Source organism: Triticum aestivum, chromosome 5D, assembly GCF_018294505.1.
Source record: "Triticum aestivum cultivar Chinese Spring chromosome 5D, IWGSC CS RefSeq v2.1, whole genome shotgun sequence".
Classification (NCBI taxonomy): domain Eukaryota; kingdom Viridiplantae; phylum Streptophyta; class Magnoliopsida; order Poales; family Poaceae; genus Triticum; species Triticum aestivum.
In genome coordinates, this window is record NC_057808.1 from 280,877,782 (window position 1) to 280,884,355 (window position 6,574).

Here is a 6,574-nt window from a genome sequence, read left to right on the forward strand (position 1 = left end):
AATATTCACTTACTGGCAGACTGCCTTGAGTGAGACCAAGAAATTCGCATTGCTTGACCTTCATGATACCAGCTGGAATATGATACTTGAGAAATTGGTCCTTGAAATTAGTCCAAGTAATTTCTTCTCCCGCGGGCCACAGAGCTTTAGCATTATCCCACCATATAGCAGCGGCTCCATCAAGATAGTGGGTAGCGAACGGAACCTTGTCAGTTTCTTCAATGAGAGCAATTTCAAGTTTCTTCTCAATGGTTCGTAACCAATCGTCTGCTTCCAAAGGGTCAACCACTTGACTGAAACTGGGAGGCTTAGTCCTTTGAAAATCTGACAGCTTGGAGTGATGGCCATTTTGATTCCCATTCTATCGAACCATAGCTTGCACACTTTTTAACAGCTCAATCAGATCATTGTTCCTTCTTTCCTCAAACATGCACATAATTTGTTCAGTGGAGGGTGGATTTGGCGGCGGAGGCTGTGGCTGCGGATATGGCTCGGGGGAGTGCCCTGCCTGCCTTGCTGAGCGACGAACATGGGCATCCTCACCAGCCTGCGTGCTGCTACCTCCCCGCATCATCCTACTGTTTATTTTTCCCAATAAGAGCAACTGTGATGAGAAACATCCAAACGTGGGAAGAAAAGACAGTGACAAACCCGAAAGAGCGAAACAAATAAACCAAGAAACACGGGATCGAATAAAAAGTTCCAACATAATTATACATAGACTCATACATGAAAGATAAACATCATGACTGGTGCGACTACTAGCATACATGCAACGATACATCATGGCTCATACAACTACATCCGTACATGACCACTACGGATACTCAGACGCTCTAAGACTCTGCCGGTGCTGCCGGATCCTCTCCTGAGTCAGACCCAGATCCTGAACTAAGGACACCAACCGATACCTCCGGGTTAAAGGTAATACGACGACGCTGCCTCGAGGGCTCTCCCTCAGGGGTAGGCGCGGGATGAGAAGGGATCATGGGAGCTGCGGGGGTAGCAAGAAGAGACGCCCACTCAGCAGGAGCGCTGTGTGGGTTCACTGTCGAGGTGCCCGAGCTACTCGATGGAGTAACCGGAGAAATAGGCGAGCTAGAGTTGGGCACAATATAAGGAGTAAATCCCATAGAAGGTGGAGTAGGGTAGGATCTAGCGGCGGCTAAAGCAAAACGAGCACGATTCAGCTCTTGAGCCAACTCGTGAATCAGAAGATAACTAGCAGTGATGTATCGAGAAAGGTGGCTAGTGTCACTATCAGACGCCGGATCAACGAAATGAAAACGAACACGACCATCATCATGCAAAGAGGGGTAAAAACGAAAACCTGGATGGTTCTGCATCTGAGCCTCTGTATATCGTAACTCAATAAGAATCTCGAATGCAGCATACTGGATGGCCTGAGCGGTGGTGGATGCATAACCACTCCGAGAGGTACAGGTGTAAGAGCCTGTTGACGAACTAGTGCGCAGAGTAACCTGTCATGCCCAAGATGCGGCCCTATCCTAAAGGAACTCGAAGGTCCCACCAAGGATAGAAGCTCATCTTGAAGACGCTTTTGCAAGGTGGAAATCATTACATCAACATTACATAATAGATGGGGATACATACAAGGCATACAAATGCCGCAGGAATACATCAATACATCATACACATGATCAACATCCGACTACGGATGAAACACCAACAGAAATTCAAACGACATCCACCCTGCTAGCCCAGGATGCCGACCTGGAACCTAACCCCTGATCGAAGAAGCAGAAGAAGAACTCCAAAACAAATAAACATCGCCCTCGCGTCATGATCATCGCAAAACCTGTACCTGCAACTGGTGTTGTAGTAATCTATGAGCCACGAGGACTCAGCAATCCCATTACCATGGGTATCAAGACTAGCAAAGCTTAATGGGTAAGGAAAGGATAGGTAGTGAGGTTGCAGCAGCGACTAAGCATGTATGGTGGCTAACATACGCAAATAAGAGCGAGAAGAGAAGCAACGGAATGGTCGTGAAACTAGCAATGATCAAGAAGTGATCCTGAACTCCTACTTATGTCAAACATAACCCAGAAACCGTGTTCACTTCCCGGACTCCGCCGAGAAGAGACCATCACGGCTAGACACGCGGTTGATGCGTTTTAATTAAGTCAAGTGTCAAGTTCTCTACAACCGGACATTAAAAAATTCCCATCTGCCTCATAATCGCGGGCACGGCTTTCGAAAGATAATACCCTGTAGGGGTGTCCCAACTTAGCCCATTATAAGCTCTCACGGTCAACGAAGGATATTCCTTCTCCCGGGAAGACCCGATCAGTCTCGGAATCCCGGTTTACAAGACATTTCGACAATGGTAAAACAAGACCAGCAAAGCCGCCCGATGTGTCGACAATCCCGATAGGAGTCGCACGTATCTCGTTCTCAGGACACACCGGATAGGTCAAGCTACGAGTAAAACCAGCCCTCAAGTTGCCCCGAGGTGGCCCCGCAGGTTGCCCGGTTCGGACCAACACTTAGAGAAGCACTGGCCCGGGGGGTAAAATAAAGATGACCCTCGGGATGCGCGACTCCCAAGGGAAAAAAGGCTAGGTGAGGCAAATGTAAAACCAAGGTTGGGCCTTGCTGGAGGAGTTTTATTCAAAGCGAACTGTCAAGGGGGTCCCATAAATCACCCAACCGCGTAAGGGACGCAAAATCAAGGAACATAACACCGGTATGACGGAAACTAGGGCGGCAAGAGTGGAACAAAACACCAGGAAATAAGGCCGAGCCTTCCACCCTTTACCAAGTATATAGATGCATTAATAATATAAAAGATATTGTGATATCCCAACAAAGTTCATGATATCCATGTTCCAACATGGAACAAACTTCATCTTCACCTGCAACTAGCAACGCTATAAGAGGGGCTGAGCAAAGCGGTAACATAGCCAAACAATGGTTTGCTAGGAAGGGTGAAAAGGTTACAGGTTGACATGGCAATTTGGGAGGCTTGAAAAGCAAGTGGTAGGTAACGCAGCATAGCGATAGAGCGAAGCAACTAGCATAGCAATGATAGTAATGCGATCCAAGGTGACGATCATCTTGCCTGAAATCCCGCTAGGAAGAAGAACGAGTCCATGAAGAAGATGAAGCCACGAAGATGAACCAAGCGTAGACGAACGAATCCTCACGAACGCAACGAAACAGGAACTATCGAGAAGAAGCACAACCGGAAAGAAGCAAACAACAAGGTAAACACACAACACATAAACAAGACATGATGCTCAACCAAGTATGATGCATGATACGGCTACATGAAGCTACTCATGGCAAGACATGATGCATACAAGAACAACACATCAAAGCAAGTTTAAATAAGGCCGGAAACAACATATAACAATTCCGGTAAGTCCTCATATGCAAAATTTCGAAATTGGTCCAGAACTGAATAAACCTTATATTCAATTTGTTAAACAGCAAGTTAAGATGCACCAAGATGATCTACACGAAATTCTAGTCAAGTTACATATAAGGTTCATTTAATTCGGAGCTACGGCCTAGAAGATATGAGCAAAACAAGTTAAACATGGCATTGATGCAAAATGCATTCAAACATCAAGCAAACACACTCAAAACAAGGATGCAACATGACAATATGGAACTACATGCAATCCTAAGCAAGTTTCATATAGAGCATGCTCAAAACGGAACAACGGTGCAACACATACACTCCAAACAAGATATAACAACAATCTGTCCAAAACAGCAACTAGCCCTATAGCAAGCATCAAAACAATATGCTTCAGCACCTCAAAATGAAAAAAAAGGCATGAGCATGATGTACAGGTAAAGCATGACAAAACATGAACACTGAGCTATCTCCAGAAATCACTACAACATGCTCAAAAGGACATGGCAAGATTGCAAATAATAACAGTTCACAGACTTTGCAGAAAATCACTGGGCATGGCAGAAATAACATCAGGTTGCAATGTTTAGAGCTATCAAACAGCATACTACAGTAATCTATCATGGGAAAATAAAGCATGGAATGATTCTAATCAAAGCATATAACAAAAGTCCCTTACTGAACATGAGCCAAAAAGGCACAGAAGATATGATGGCACCCATGTAAACATAGCAAGTAATATGACAGATTCAGACAGTGAAAATAACAGCACATGGCAGGAATAACGATAAGTAGGCATGTTGGTGAGCTTGTACCACTCACCATAGAGCATTTCATGGCATGTGAGGTCAACCGACAGCAATCTGGCATAAATGTCAAGCTAAGAATGGCAAGAGAAAGTTCATAGGGTGCATGGATCACTAGCAAAACACATGTCAAAACTGAACTTCATGATAACAGGCTGACAGTAACATTATTTAGCAATTTGAGAGCAAGTTTGCAATAATCTACAACAAGCGATAAATTCCAACAATGGCATGGATGGATAGAGCATAACATGTAAAACAAAACACCCTTAGTGAACATCTCCATATTATGCATAGAACTCATGATGGCAGCAGGTTTATATGGCATCACAATATTACAGCTACAGACAGCAGAAATGACCAAGTCACAGAAATCAGCAACATCATGGAGGCTAATTTGCATTCTTGTGCTAGTCACCACATATATCAGAAAAATACAAGACAAGCACCTCTGTAAAGATGGCATGATGTAGTCCAAAACACATGTAGAGATCATGCTCATAGGATGCACACACAAAATGCAATGAACAAGACAAATCACCAAGTTATAACAGTTTCAGCAGATTAACATCATATAGCATTCTTGCAACATTGTTAGGGCATCAAGATGAACTCAAACAAGCATGGCACAATGTAATAAAATGAAAAGCATCTCATGATGAACATTTTGATATATAATGCACGCAAAACGGAGCAATGTACATGGAGATATGGCAGGTCAAAGTATGCATCATGCTGTAGATTTTTTAGGGACAGCCGATTTTCTGGAAAAATGCGAAAGGGCGCTAAATAGCTAAATAGCGCCGCGGGCGAGGGATAGGCCGACGGGGGCGCTCACCTTGTGTGCTACGGCCCAGGTCAGCGGAGGAGACGGCCTGGCAGGGCTGGACCGCGGGGTGGAGCGGGCCGGACGCGGGGCCCACATGGGGGTCGTCCACCTCTAGCGCGCGCCTGCACGAGGCAGGAGGCCGCGGGGCGGCGGCGCCCTTCAGGCCCGGGCGGCGGCGCAGCGGGCTCGCGCGGGCCCCGGATGGGCTACGAAGGCCGCGACGCGGTGGGGAGCTGGGCAGGCGACGTGGCAGCGCGGGATTCACCGGGCGCGGCGGCGCGAACACGTCCGGCTCGGGATGGACATGTCCGGCGGCGAGAGGAGCAAGGCTAGGGTTTGGACTACGCAAAATTTCGGGAAGGGGCACAAATATATAGGTAGAGGGAGCTAGGAGAGTCCAAATGAGGTGCGGCTTTCGCCCACACGGTCGTGATCGAACGACCGAGAGCATGGAGGGGGTTTGGATGGGCTAGTGGGCTGTGGTGAAGGGGTGCTCGGCTGCAAAGAGAGAATGGTTTCGGGCGACGCGGTTAACCGTTGGGGCATCAAACGACCTCCAAATGGAACGAAATTTGACAGGCGGTCTACCGGTGATATACCAAGGCCACTCGGCAAATCTCGGCCCATTCCGAGAACATTTTTCTCCCGCTCACGAAACAAGGTCTAAGAGGGGCGACGGGTGCGTGCGAGAGTGTCAGGGCTCAGAATGGACAACGAAGAGAACTGGCGGAACCCGAACGGATGCAAGTTTTGAAAAACATGCAGATGAGATGCAGATGATGACATGGCAAAATGCAACACGCAAGCAAATGACATGGCAACAACGACGAATAACTGGAAGACACCTGGCGCATCGGATCCGGGGCGTTGCATAACCACTGCGTGATACTCATACACGGAGTCGGCTAGACGCTCCCGGTACACCTGATATGCTGGGTCCTCGCCGTGAGGGTACAGTCGACGCCACACACTACGAAGAAGATGCAGTGTGGTGTACGGCATCAGCTGCAACTGACACGGATACGACACCGGAGCCATCTACACTCACAACCATTAGTGAGTTAGAAATAAAGATAGAACGAGTGCATGCAATGCAACAATCAGCTCTAAACACTACTGGCACTCAACTTTTACTCTAACTAACATCCAGCTAAAACGTCGGTAGCCTAGCATGTCTTACAGTCAGCGCGGCTTTGATACCAAGCGTTGTGGCACCCTGGCTCAGAGCGACCGGTTTACCTTGCATTGCCAACCCAGAGATCATGTCTTCTGGCAACACACAACATCTTGGTACAGAAATCACCGCTTTATTGAAATAGCGGAAGCAAATTGTGACATTACATCAAGTTGCGAGGCCAAGCGGCACACTCGGTGCGGCTGAACAATATGTACATTATTTAGTGAACATAAAAGGGCCTCGAGCACGACATCTACACGGCAGCGGAACAACGACGTAGCGGGACTCCATAGCATAGGGACACCAATGTGGACACGGTGTAGACACGGCAGCACTCTGATCCAGTTAGACTTTCCTGAAATCTGGCATAACAC